Raw genomic sequence first — 14,764 nt, 5'->3', positions numbered from 1 at the left:
AATTTTTATGGTTGTGGCAGTTATTTGATATATGTCGTTAGTTAGCTTGGCCCTCTAGGTGCTGAACACAGTTATGAATGTTGTTTGTGCTTGACATTAGTGATTCAAGTCTTCTGCCTTACCCCGTTGCAAGAAATCCTATCAACAATGCGGAATGATGGTTTTAAGATTTATTTCCCCTGTTTTTGTATAACTGTAGCCTGATAGGCCTGTGTTGAGAGGTGTGTGTGGAAAGAGCATCTTGTCCCTTTTAAGATTCCAGGAGCTTACCCTACCAGTGATGCAGTCTACTGCCAGTTGCCTAACAGAACCACTTTCCCCCCTCTTGTGGGTAGGATCTCAGGGGACATGTGAGGTTTCACTCCTGTTTTTATACATATTTCTATCATTTCCCTCAAAATTTCACTTTCACTCAGCGTCCATTTACCGGGTCAAATGCCTTTTACCATCGCCCTACACGTGTTTTTGTCGGAATGCCTTTCCTCTTTGAGAAGTGCCCCTCCTGTAGGAGGAAGAAGGCGGTCTCTGCCTCACATAAAGTCTGTGTGGTTTGCCTCCTGGCTTCACCTTCTGTGAAAGAACGTGTATAAAAGGACTTTAAAAGACCAGTAATTAATGTTTTTCGTTTGCATATAAGATGCTGCAATGCAGTCTTGAGATAGATGATTGTTCAAAATGAAAGACTATATACAGGGAAAAATTCACCTCTGACGCGCCCCGAAAGTGTGCAGTTTGTCTGATGGGCACATTTATACTGTCACCCTGGGTTTTATATTCGTGGACAATAGTCACATATGGAAAATTTATCCTGGGTCCACTCAGGCACCGGAATTATTCAAGTGTTTATGACTTAAATAAATATTCCGAGGATGCAGAACTAGGACTGCAAGTAGGTAACATTTGTTCCCAGACTGTGCTTTGCTATGTTCGAACCAGATTCACTGGGAAGGGATATAATCCACCGAGACATTGGAATGCTGAATTCATATACGATGAATAGTAGTGACCATGTTGCAGGAAGTCTCAGCAGTTTGACTGGATCCCTTGGCGTGGCTAGCTAGTTCTTTTTGTCTAGACTAGGAATTTCGAGCTGGAAAACCAATTTTGAGGGCTAGTGAAATTCCTCCCTTTTGTAAGTTACCTTCTCCATTAACCCCTTCCATGCTCATGACGGAACGATTCCGTCATGAGCATCGGTTGAGCTGTGTTCATGACGGAACCGTTCCGTCATGGCCCCGCCCGCGCTCGAACCCTTCAGCACCGCGGGGGAATCCGCGCAGCGCTGAAGGGGTTAACTATCTTGAGTTTTGAGAAATGATGTCTGCATGCACTGACCCTTTGTTACGTATTGTGATGACATCAGTGGGTTATCTTTTGTGCAAGTTGGCCATCATACAGCTGGGTGAATGGGGGTGGACCACCAATGTAACATGGAGTACAGTAGGAACGGAGTGCACAGTTCCTGTGTTGCCACGTAAATTCTTATTTTATGCTAAGCTAATTAAAACCATTGCATGTATAGATACAAGTAAAAAGACAAATATTCATAACATTGTTATAGATTTCTTAGAATGTTTTAATGCAGAATGACAATTCATTTTTAAGTTAAAATGCTTGAGTTTTTTTCTCAGCTTCATCAAGGAATTTAACGTTTTTTACACTCTATTACCACTTGCATGCAAGCTTGTACTCCTGTTGGAATAAGTGCTTAATGCCAGAGACAACGACTTTCTTCCAGAAGAGCGGGACGGACGCAAATAACATGCAAAATGGATTCCTGTGCTTCTTTGCATCGTCTGAATGTTTTGTCAATGGTTTTATTAGACCATTTTGAGATAAAGTCTAAGGTAGTCCACCATGGCGACACACCATGAACTTTGACTTCAAAAACTTTGGAAAAGCTGCAGTCTAGATACTACTGGTGAAAAAGATTATGATAGGAGTTGATCTCGAACGATGCGTGTCACTGTTTTGCCATGGCATCCTGTCTTGCGTCATTGAGTGCTTGTGCATTCAGACATGTGTGCTTCTTAAATTCACCCAGTGACACAGATAAATTCAAGAGTTTGAGGATTTGAAAATTATCTAAACATTTTTGCAATAAAAAAAAAAGTATTGAGGCCTATCCAGGTCAGATATTGCAGACCAAAGCATATGATCTAGTGCGCCTTAATTTGCCATTTTTCGTTTAAAGCACATTTTTGCGAAGGCTCCATGTCTGGCCACATTCTAGCCACACTTTAGCTGGGGAGACAAAAAAGATGCTTGTATGTCTTTTTTTGTATAGACTAGGGATTTTGTTTCCCTCCCACAAATAGCTTCACGACCTTGCTGCTGCTACATTATGGTGCTCAGAGAGTAAATCTACAGAGAAGCAGAGTTACTTTACAGGAACAAGCTTTTGCCACCTCTTTAGTAGCTATCTACCATGCACCAGAATGGATACTTTGGTTCAGTTGATGGAGGCAGTGGTCTGCAGTGTGGTTTGCCATGATGGTGTCCTTGATGAGGGCTGAGGATGGAGGGAAAAAGCAGTGGAGATTGCACCAAGGTGACAATTCCTTAGATCTCTGAACAGGGTGTCACACCCTGTAATATCTCTGATTTTTCTAGTGAGGATCTACATTGGGAAAATGTCGTCATTTACCTAAATTTGTTTTACTTAATGTCCTCATAGTTAAGTCAAATATGAGACTTCAGTTTATGCTCTAGTGACCTCAGCTGTCAGGCTTATGAACCATCGCAAGATCGATTGCAATAATTAAATACCGAGGAAGCAGTGCTTCATTCTGAGGGTTCACCACTGTCCTCCAATTTCTTAGCTTAACTTTCACGGCTAGTATTATCGGAATATACTTTTAGTTAGCCCAGCCAGCACAATGACCAGCGCATCAAGGGCAATGAAGCCACAAATGAGCTGAGGCATATGTTTTGTACATTTTGGATAGCCGTTTATACTAACTCCAGCAGCAATGTTCAGAGAACATCATGGCTGCTCTTTCTTTCCTAATCCAACACATGGTCTGTGTTGACTGCACCGTACACCTTCCTCACCTCTCCGTATTAAACTTGTCCTTCTTATCTCCTCCAAACCCGAGCTGATAGAATTGTCCCAAAAATATAATAAGATATTTAAAAGCTAAAATAAAATAGGAAAGATGAATGATAAATTAGAGAGTACCTGCAAGTTCCCATTAAGTTTTAATTATGCACTTGATATTTTCAATTGTACCTTTAAATGTAGTTGGTGATTTGGGAACAAACCTTGCCTCGCTTCATACCAGGTGATAGTATATTCCTTTTCTTGTAACCCCTTTCAAGCTGACCAGTGTCCTTGAGGCATCTTTGACCTTCCACCTATTTTTAATTTCCTGAACACTTCATATCATTGGTTTAGGCCTGCTTGCCTATCTAAGCTGGTGAGCAATCCGCCCCGGAGTTTGTGAACTATACTCCCACTGATGAGGTGTGCCCAGTTCTTGCACTGAGCTTGTAAGTAATACACTTCATTAATGACCTGCAAATGACCCTTGGTTTCTGAGCATGTAATCTATCGCCTCATTTGGGTTGTCCCTCATTAATTTTGCTGCATCAGTTTGTTAATAACACTTATAATAAAATTTGAGTTTTATTAATTAAGTGCTTATTTACTTTGAAAAGCAACACTTAAAATGTTTTATTTGTAGACATAGGCTAAGAATAACAAGGATACAAAAATGCATCTTAATGTAAACTCTTACAACACTAAACAGATACCCCATACCCTTTATCACTTATCCCAACACCCCATAACCATTTCACCTTGAACATCAAATCCATAACCTTATACCCCAAAACTCATATCTTATACCCTTAACCTCTAACACCCTGGCTGTAAATCCTATACCCAGAAATGCTGTAGAGAAGCAAGCTATGTAACCTAACGTAACTATCACCAAACCTCTACCAGTTATTTTAGCAGTCATTCCTATACATTTGGTCACCTTTCATAACCTTTTGAACACCTACGTCATTGCCCGAAACCACGGACTGTGCAGCTGAAAGCAATCAGCTTGTTCCGCATTTCCTGTTCCAGAAGCAGTAACATCTTTGTGTATCAAACAGGTTAGTTCGGGCCACCAATTTCTACTCCCCAAAGTCAAATTATGCTGGACGCTGAGAAGACAAGCTCACTTCATAATATTGATGCTTCTTGATTCTTCTCACCAAAAAACACAGCATATCCAGCCAATAAGCTCTGCAGAACAAGTTGTATTTTTCCTCAAACTGTTTATGAAATTGCTACCCAGAGCAGTCCTGTAGGTTAATTGCAGAGGACCCAGATGATCACCTGCTTCTAAAGCTTGACCCTCTTTGTTAGAATCTTCTCTCTTAGGAATGCTAAGATCCGTTCTAGGGTACAGTTGTTATCCCAAGATCTGGAAAGAAGCTAGAAACCTTTGTGCTGACAAAGGCTGCTTGGCATACATCAATTATATTGTATCTAGGGTGCAATATCCGCAGCTGCATCAGAATACAGAAAAAATATCCACAACAGCATGTTTTGTTCATCACCTGTTAACTCCAGGTAACTGTTTTTTTGAAGAAATTAGCTGCATAACAGGCAAGTCTTCTTGTGTGCTGTCCTGTCTATATAAGAACCATTTGAGAACTTTCTGAAGGTATTTCAAAAAGTAAAACTCATTTTTTGAGGGACCCAATGGCTCAGTTTAAGATTTGTGACTGGCTTGGCAGTTATCTTGAGATCAGTAATGTATTATTAAAATTACATTTTCCAATTATGACAGTTTACAACTATAGTTTAGTTTTTTTCATTAAAAAATGTATTAGCAGCCATAAGTGTTTATGGTTATAGAAATTTATACAGCCAGTTTGTAAGACCGGAAAAATCGATTTTTTGTTTAAAGCTAAATTTGAGGTTTGCAGGGTATTCTGGGTAAGAAAACATTGAGGGATCCATGCAAGCCACACATTTCTGGACTCCCCCGGATATCTATTTTTCAGGAATGTCTGGGTGTGGTAGGTTTTCCTAGATGACTCCCAAACCCGGGGCAAAGCAAGCAGATGACCCCCTTGCTAAACTAGCTCGTTTTTAAATCGGTAATTCTGATACTTTCACAACACTTTTTTTTGTCCCCTTCCTTGACGCAGGCACGTGGCCCAACCACACAAGTGAGGTAGTATTTTTATTGAAAACCTAGGGAACTCTTGGTAGTAGGAAATTTGTGCCTGCCCGGTGATCGCACTACACAGAAATGTGATGAAAACATGATTTTTTTGTGTGCTAAATTTGAGGTTTGCAGGGCATTCTGGTAAGAAAACATTGGGGGATCCATGCAAGCCACATGTCTCTGGACTCCCCCCCTGTGTCTAGCTCCCAGCACTGTCTGGGTTTGGTAGGTTTGCGTAGATGGCCGTAGATGGCCGTCGAGCCCGGGACCAAAATCACAGATGACCCTCTTTCAAAACCAGGTTGTTTTGTGATAGATAATTTTAATGTCTCCACAATATGTTTTGAGCGGTTTCATGTTGCGGGCACTAGGTCTACCCACACAAGTAAGGTACCATTTTTATCAGGAGACTTGGGGGAATGCCAGGTGAATACAAGTTTGTGGCTCCCCACAGATTCTAGAACTTTCCATCACAGAAATGTAAGAAAATGTGCTCTTGTAAACACATTTTGTGGTTTCCAATGGATTTTGGGTAACCTGGTGAGAGCCACACAAGTCAGCCCACCCTGGATTCCCCTGGGTGTCTGGTTTAAAACCTTTTACAAGTTTACTACATTTCCCTAGATGCCGACAGCACGAGGGCTCAAAATCCACAGCTAGGCATATTACAAAAAAGGGTCCGATTTCAGTGAAAAAATGCGACGTGTCTACGTTCCAATTTTGGACGTTTACTGTTTCGGGCACTAGGGCTTCGCACACAAGTGAGGTGCCATTTTTATCTGGAGGCTTAGGTGCAATCAGAAAAGTACAACAAGCTTTATTACGAATTATCTTTCTCTGCATTTGTGCCTTCCAAATTTCAAATGTAAGACAGTGTGTAAAAAAAGTCATTTTGAAAAATGTTCACTAATTTACATGCTAGTATGGATACGAACAAATTCAGAGATGTGCAAATAACCACTTATTCCAAACTCCATATCTTGTTACCATTTCAGAAATACATCGGTTCCTTGATACCTATTTTTCAATCTTTATATTTTACTAAATGAATTGCTGTATACCCGGAACACAATGAAAAACCATTGCACGATGCAGCTCAGTTATTGAATCTGGGTACCTAGAGTTCTCGGTGAACCCACAAGCCCTATATATCCCCACAACCAGAAGGGTCCAGCGGATGAAAGAGTATATTGCTTTCAGCCATAGTTAGAAGTTGTTACAAGTGAAAATCTTGGCACAAATGTCTGTTTTTTTCAACTCAATTTCAATATTTTTTTTATTTCAATTGTTACTTTCTGTAGAAAGGAAAACCTTGAAGGATCTATACAAATGACCTCTTGCTAAATTCAGACTTTTGTCTACTTTTCAGAAATATATAGCTTTCCAGTATCCACCATTGGATTCACATCCATTTTTACCACTAAGTGGAAGGATTTTTAAAGCACAAGAAATAGGAAAAATTAACTATGTCCCAGTAAAACTGTTTTGAAAAATGTGTCTCGTGGAGACTGTTAGTTGTAGATTCCTTACCTTAGAATTTCCCCCAGGTCTCAGTCTGGATCCGGAGATTTTTTCTTCAGCAGTACTTCTGCGTGTTAGGTGTTGTCGGTCGGCTCCGCGTCCGTCACCGGTGTCGTGGGTGCTGAGATGACGTAGCAGGACTTTCATAGACGCCGCCCATGCGCACTGACGTCAATTTTTCTTTTTCCCCAGCAGCCTAGCGCAGATCCAGAGAGAGCTACCCCTAGCCACTATTTGGCTAACTGTTTTTGACTTTTTGTTGAGGTCTATTTTGAGTCGTAGACTCCTGGTGTCCCAGCGAAGGACCGGCTTCAAGCCCTGTGGTTCCTTCCACCGGATGATGTCCGTGTCGGACCCACACCTCTTGTGCCCCTGGTGTTAGGAGTGCGACCACGACCCGAACTCGTGCTCGGAGTGTTGGGTCATGATCCCGTAGGCTTTGTGGCAGTGGTCCCGTAGGCTTTGTGGAAGTAGTCCCGAAAGCTGCTGGAGGCCCGGCACTCGGCTCTGCGCTGCCCCCTTTTCTCTTTCGAGGGGAAGGTCTCAACGGTTGCGGAGCCCACACTCCTCGCCCTCAAAGTCGTCAGGAAGATCTTCGGGTAAGTTAAGGAAACACAAGAAGAAGTCGAAGAAGCACAGGCATTCTTCGACTTCTCCCCACCCTGTCGGTTGGCCGACGTGATGCAGGATTCCAAGCGTAGTCACTCGAAGACTCCGTCTCCGGAGCCTACTTCTGAGACTTCTCTGCACCTTCCTCCCTTTCCGGGAGCCAGAGCGTCTCCTGTCCAAATCCAAAAGTTCTATGGGGCCCTGTACCTCATATTTGGGCAGTCCATCTCTGAGTTGGTCGGGGGCCCTTGGACATGGCTTCAGCCCTGGCTGCTGAGGGTCCCCGTGGGTCCAGGCCTGGATCCGGATCGACACCAGTTATTCTCACTCGACCTTCCCTGACGTCTATCCCAACGACGACGCTAGTGGCGTCGACCATGCCCCCGGTCGGCGCAGACCCCATCCTCATCCCCGAAGTGAACACGGAGCTGGACCAATATCGATGCTGACTCCGAAAGGGACTTTCGGTCCTGGGTTCATTACTGGCATTCTTCTTTTGCCAGTGGGTGAGGAAAAGGACTGGGAGGAGCTGCTGGACCCTGTAACTGACCAGCTTGAGGAACCGGACTGGAGAATGGACCTGGGTGGTGCCAGTGGTCTGGACACTTCCCCGGACACTGACCTGATTTCTCCCCCTACTGTGGCTACGGAGGAGGGAGCTTCTTATGCTGTTGTGGTAAAGAGCGCAGCTGTGATCCTCGGACTCGAGCTCCCTATGGTGGCAGTCAGGACTAACCTTCTGACAGAGGTGTTTCAGCCTGCGGCTTCCTCTTCTGAACCCCTTTTGCCATTCAATGAAGCCCCCACGGATGCCCCCCTGGGCACTTAGTACAAGCCCAGCACAGGGGCTCCTGTGGATAGGACGATTGCCTGCCACCACCGCCCGCTCCAGGCAACCCAGCGTTCCTGACCAAACACCCCTCCCCTGAGAGTTCGGTAGTCCAAGACTCGTCATCAAAAGGTGCATTCCCTTCTGCTTCAGCAGTTGGGGAATCCAAGAAGCTGGACCAGCTTGGGAAGAAAATGTTCACTTCCTCCAGCATGGTATTTTGGTCGGTGAATACCGCATGCCTCTTGGTCCGCTACTCCCAAACTATCTCGGATACAGTCCTGCAGGTGCTGCCTCAGTGCCCGGAGGAGACCCGGGCCGTTTTCTCTCAAGCAGTGGCAGACGGGAGAGATGCAGCCAAATTCACCATACAATGTGGACTGGATATCACCGACTCACTGGGCAGAACGATTGCCACGTCGGTAGCTGTTAGACGCTACGCCTGGTTGAGGACTTCTGTCTTCTAAGGGGATAGGTTTCTTTGATGGGCATGCCTTTTGATGGCAGTCACCTTTTTGGTGACATGGCAGACTCAGCAATTGAGCGCTTCAAGGATTCTCGAGCTACAGCCAGGCCCTTGGGCCTCCCGGCTACTTCACGTCCATCTCAGTCTGCCTTTCGTGGCTATGGAAGGGGAGACCAGCCACGTCTTGCCCAGCCACAGAGTCTTGCAAACTGTCCAGCCTCTGCATGGCCGTGAACATTTGACCCAGTGTCCTCGCAGGTCAGTGAGCCAGTGGGCGGGCCAGTTCACCCTTTTCCCCCCTCCCGCTGCCTCCAAACCTTCCTAGTCGAATGTTTCAGGCCATCAATGGCTAGTTGGAGGCATGATCCACCATCAGCTCTTCCACTGGCAATACATCACGTCGGACAGATGGATTCTGCAAATAGTCCGATGGGGCTACTCCCTTCCCTTCAAGACTACCCCTCCTTCCATGCTACCTTCTTAGGACCGCATGACGGAGGATCATTTGGCACTTCTCTGCCAGGAAACATCGTCTCTCTTGGCCAAGGGAGCTATATATAGGGGGCCTGTGCCTAAAGTATGGTTGTGGTTGTTATTTACACTACTTTCTGGTACCCAAGAAGGATAAAGGCCTACGTCATATCTTAGACCCTCAAGCCCTCTACTTCTTCCTCTGGAATGAGAAGTTCAAATGCTCACCCTGTCCAAGTTCTGTCTGTACTCGACCCAGGAGACTGGCTGGTGTCATTGGATTTGCAGGACGCTAATTTTCATATCCCCATCTTGCTGGCCCACGTTGCCTTCGGTTCATGGTGGGCCACGAGCACTTTCAGTTCACTGTGCTCCCCCTTGGCCTTACTATGCCACTCGGGTGTTCACAAAGGAGATGGCAGTAGTCGTAGCTCATCTTCTCAGATCAGGGGTTCCAGTCTTTCCCTATCTTAATGACTGCCGGTTGCAGACAGGCTCATTGCTACACGTAAAGTACTCCTCTGATTGTGTATCCGGGGAACCCGAATATCCGCAATTGCTAAATCTGAGATACTAAAGGTGGAATGTCCCTAAGTGAAGCCAGGATTATTCTTCACCCTAGGGTGAGGAAGGAGGCAACTCCTTTTGTTTTATATTCCCTCACACACCCTAGTGGTGTCATGCTTCATCATCGGGACACCCTGACGCCTAGAAGCCAGGGTGAGCTCGACTGTATTTTAGGGAGCGCATAGAATATTTTTTGGGCCAGAGGGGGATAATGATGAAAACTCCTCTGTCAGATCCCGGTTTCCCTTTATTCTTGGATCTGACAGGGATATTAAAAAAAGAATTATGGAATAGGGTCTTGTGGGATATTATGGTCCTAAGACCCTACTGCCAACATGTTTCAGTCCACAGGTGCCCCATAAAGGGTGCTGGACTTTCTTCAGGGCACAGACTTTGACCCCCTGGAAGGTTACTGAGATGTGGGAATTTCCCTACTCTCGAAACAGTAAGGGCAGATAGCTGCTCCTTATCAATTGGACATAATGTCGTCACTCCATCTGTAGAACGACATAAAAACAAACATAACCACCATAGTATCATAGACTCGCAGTCTGTTTGATTGTGCGTTGTGCATATGTGCCACAATCTCAGTGAAACAAATATTACTCCAAAGGTGACACAATCATGATTTACACTTTGATTTAAGTGCATATTTTCTTTGAACATACATATCTGTGTTATACCCGTGTGGTGGCGGCAATTAGTCTCATCCTACCATCTTGCTATACACTATTGCGTGTATATAATTAGATAACTCTCGTTTCAGCCGCTCACATGCTCTCCTGCCATTAAAAATTGCCGGAACATTCACTCAGTTATCACGCTCCTATGATCTTTCTTACCCCAACTTGGGAGAGGTTCCACTTCACGCTGGACCTCCAATAAGTGGGGTAGCCCTGTAGTCAGACACTAGAGAGGATGCAGTACATGGGTCCCACAAGAGATGTTTGTTTTAAACGTATGTGCCATATCAAGTAAACTGCATCGTATTACATGGAGATTCGTGGAAGCAAAAGGGGAAAGAAAGGGGAAGACAAACAGACGGAAACACACATGAGTTAGCATCAGGACGTCCCGCTGACTTAGCGGTTACATATTGAATCGTACCTGTATGAAGCCACTTCAATGGGGTTACTCACGTCATCAAGGGTCCTGCCCCGCTGATCACTCTATTCGTAGTGGGTCCCAGCTGCTTGGAGAACCGCTTCAAAGGGGAGCCCTGTTTTAAACGTTTCTCCATGTCTGCGTGAGTGCGCTTGCTTCCGGGTTGGCGGGATGACATCATCACGTTCTGCTGGGGACTGTCATCGTGGAAAGACCATTAGTAAAAGGCCGTTCCTTAAACGGGGTAGTATGGATAATGTAGTCTGGATATGTTAATAGTGTACACGCCATTGGGAAAAGTTTATACTGTGCCATCCCTGTCACTGATGTGACTCATGGTAGTATATAATGCTCGATGAGACCTATTCTGGCTGGATATTGGTTCATGCTGTTCGTTTCTAAATGTTTTTGACATTTTTGTAATGCTCCGCGGGGGCATCATCCACGGTCTCAGATAACTCAGAGTTCCACAGATGTCAGCCATTATTTAAGGAACCCCCTACTGAGTGGTTATTATCGATGTGTGTCTTAATATTTGTACGCTCATAGTCTATAGTGTGGGGGTTGGTATCTCACTATGTGTTGTATCTTTTGAGTTATGCCAGGGGTGAGGAGACCTACATAGTTGGTCATGGTCCTATCTTGTGCTTCTTCATTGGGCATAAGTGCTAAGGCTCCATAGTAGGTGTTCAGTCATGATTGCTGTCTCCTGGTTTTCTAGCCTGTAGGGGTAGAATCTATAGGAAACGGGAATGCACATCTATGGGGAATCTGACGCCCCTTGTGTCGCGAATTTGGATCTGCTTGAACTTATCTATTCTTATTGAGTTGATTCCACGGGATGGAGCCATTCAATCCTGTGACGTGGGTCTTTAGCCTGTACACCCACCTTTGTTCACGTTCCAGTAGGGTTCTCGTGATGTCCCCCTCTCCCTTCATCTGCTCAATCACTGTCCACCACAGATCCGTGTCCGTATGTTTTTTTTCAACATGGTGGTCTGTTAATTTTGTTGCTGTAAAGGCGCATCTTATGGTACTCCTGTGTTCGCTAATGCGAACCTTCACTTTTCTTTCTGTCATCCCCACGTACCTGAGGTTGCATGGACACCTAATCAAGTATATTACTTTTTCGCTGTTGCAATTGGTGTGCGTACGTTGTTCCCATACGTGGTGCATGCCTAGATCAATTTCTTTAGTATATGTGGTTAAGGGGCACACAACACATGATCTGCAGGGATAGTGTCCAGTAACTGGTCTCTGGTTCCATAATGTTGGCTGCTCATTTGTTGTGATTTTTCAGAAGTCCGTACGTACCAGTGAGTCTCTTATGCTTGTATTTCTTCTGAATGAAAACATGGGTTTTTCAAACCCAAGTTTGTTGGAGGTCAAAACACCCCATTTCTTGTTTATGATCCTATTGATGTCGTTAGAGGATACATTATATGTGGTGACACAGATTAGTTTCTCTTTTTCCTCTTTAGGATTGGACTCCAATAAGTCCTCTCTCGGGGTGTTACGAGATCGCTTTCTCGCTTGTTCAATTATCCTTTTAGGATATACTCTCTCCTCTAGTTTTGCTGAGAATGTTTCTGCTTCCACTTTGTAGTCATTAAGATCAGCGCAGTTTCTGCGTATACGAATTAACTGTCCCACCGGAAGATTCTCCCTGAGGGCTCGTGGGTGGACGCTTCGAAGTGCAGTAGACTGTTTTTATCGGTTGGTTTTGTGTAGAGTGAGCTATATAGTGCCCCTTCTCTGGCATGGATGTTAACATCCAGGAAGGAGACCTGTTTTTCATTGTAGGTCATTGTGAACCTCAGGTACGGATTGAGTTGATTTAGCCAACCAAAGAAGTTGTTTAAGGTCGTAACATCGCCTTCCCATATGACCAGAATATCGTCTATATAGCGCCACCACTTTTTGATGTTGTTAGAGTATGGATTGAGGGGCCAGATGTGTTCCTCACGTACAGGCATGCTATGCTGGGCGCAAACGTGTTGCCCATCGAAGTTCCGTGTACCTGTAGGAACATCTGGTCTTCAAACCTGAAGAAGTTTTCTGTTAGAGCGAGGCGCATCAATGTGATCACCCAGTTTACCGGGGCATCCCACTTCCATTCTTCCTGTTCTAGAAGACTCTCTATGACCCTGATGCTCTCTTCCTGCGGGATACTCGTGTAGAGAGCTTCCACGTCTAGACACACCATGATGTTATGGGCGGGGTCATATGTGATATCGGTTAACAGGTTAAGCAGATGTTTGGTGTCCTGTACGTGTGATTTTATACGGGTCACTAGAGGACGGAGGAACCAGTCTGTATATTTCGAAAAGGGTTCCAAAATCGAACCGATTCCGGACACAATGGGGCGCCCAGGTGGTGGTGATTTTCCTTTGTGAATGTTTGGTATTGTATAGAATACTGGTACCCTGGTGTCCTCTTGATTCAGAAACTCGTATTCTTTCTTGGTTATCCATTCCTTGGCAAGTGCTTCTGTGGTTATGGTGTTTGTCTTCTTCAGCCGTGTCGTTGGGTCTCTCGATCGGTTTGTAGTATTTGGTGTCTACCAGCAAACTCATACATGCTGTTCTGTAAGCGGTGGAGCTTTGTATTACCGTCTCTCCCCCTTTATCAGCTGGATTTATGATGATGTCACTTCTCAGGATTAGGGATTTTAGGGCCTCTCTTTCTCTTTTGGTGAGGTAGTTAAAGATGCCTGTCTTCATTGGTAATTCCTCTACTTCTTTGGATACACTCCTCAAAGGCTAACACCTCCGGGGGCATCATCGATGTAGGTGGGCAAAAGGTTGATTTTAAACGTAGGTTGGTGTGAGTCTTATCCTCTGTCTGTGATTCTTTGTTCATGAAGAATGTTTTTAATCGTATTTTGTGGAAAAATTCACTCAATTCGCAGCGTAACTGGAATTTGTCCAAGTATGCGGTTGGCACGAACCTTAGTCCTTTGTTGAGGACTGCAGTTTCGTCAGAGTTCAGGCTGTAACTGTCAGGTTCACCACTAATCCCGCATTGTGCTCGTTCCTGCAATTGGACCCCCAGCAATCATGACTGAACACCTACTATGGAGTCTTAGCACTTATGCCCAATGAAGAAGCACAAGATAGGACCATGACCAACTATGTAGGTTTCCTCACCCCTGGAATAACTCAAAAGCTACAACACATAGTGTGATACCAACGCCCACACTATAGACTATGAGCGTACAAATATTAAGACACACATCGATAATAACCACTCAGTGGGGGTTCCTTAACCTCTTCAGTGCCCATGACGAGATAGTCTCGTCATGGAGCACGGTTGCGCTGTGCCCATGACGAGACTATCTCGTCATGAACCCCACCCACTAGTGCAACGCCCGGCACAGGAGGGGGAAAGGGCGTGGCACTGAAGGGGTTAAATAATGGCTGACATCCGTGGTACTCTTTGAGTTATCTGAGACCGTGGATGATGCCCCCGTGGCGCGTTTCAAAAATTTCCCAAAAATTTAGAAACTTACAGCATGAACCAATATCCAGCCAGAATAGGTCTCATCGAGCATTATATGCTACCATGAGTCACATCAGTGACAGGGATGGCGTAGAATAAACTTTTCCCAATGGTGTGTACACTATTAACATATTCCGACTACATTATCCATACTACCCCATTTAAGGAATTGCCCTTTACTAATGGTCTTTCCACGATGACAGTCCCCATCGGAACGTGATGATGTCATCCCGCCAACCCGGAAGCAAGCGCACTCACGCTGACACTGAAAAACGTTTAAAGCAGGGCTCCCCTTTGTAGCGGTTCTCCAAGCAGCTGGGACCCACTACGAATAGAGTGATCAGCGGGGCAGGACCCTTGATGGCGTGAGTAACCCTATTGAAGTGGCTTCATACAGGTACGATTCAATATGTAACCGCTAAGTCAGCGGGACGTCCCGACGCGGACTCATGTGTGTTTCCGTCTGTTTGTCTTCCCCTTTCTTTGCCCTGTTGCTCCCACGAATTTGCATGTAATACGATGCCG

The 14,764-nt window shown here is 45.0% G+C and overlaps 1 protein-coding gene across 15 annotated transcripts in view; it reads left to right on the top strand.

Annotated features, from left to right (window-relative positions):
* The window catches only part of ADARB1 (adenosine deaminase RNA specific B1), a 1,000,448-nt gene that overhangs the window by 422,831 nt on the left and 562,853 nt on the right, over nt 1-14,764 (top strand). The gene's annotated exons all lie outside the window — the stretch shown is intronic.

Source organism: Triturus cristatus, chromosome 3_2, assembly GCF_964204655.1.
Source record: "Triturus cristatus chromosome 3_2, aTriCri1.1, whole genome shotgun sequence".
In the NCBI taxonomy this organism is placed as follows: Eukaryota; Metazoa; Chordata; class Amphibia; order Caudata; family Salamandridae; genus Triturus; species Triturus cristatus.
Note: the sequence above shows the minus strand (reverse complement) of the source record. Positions and strands in the feature narration are given on the sequence as shown.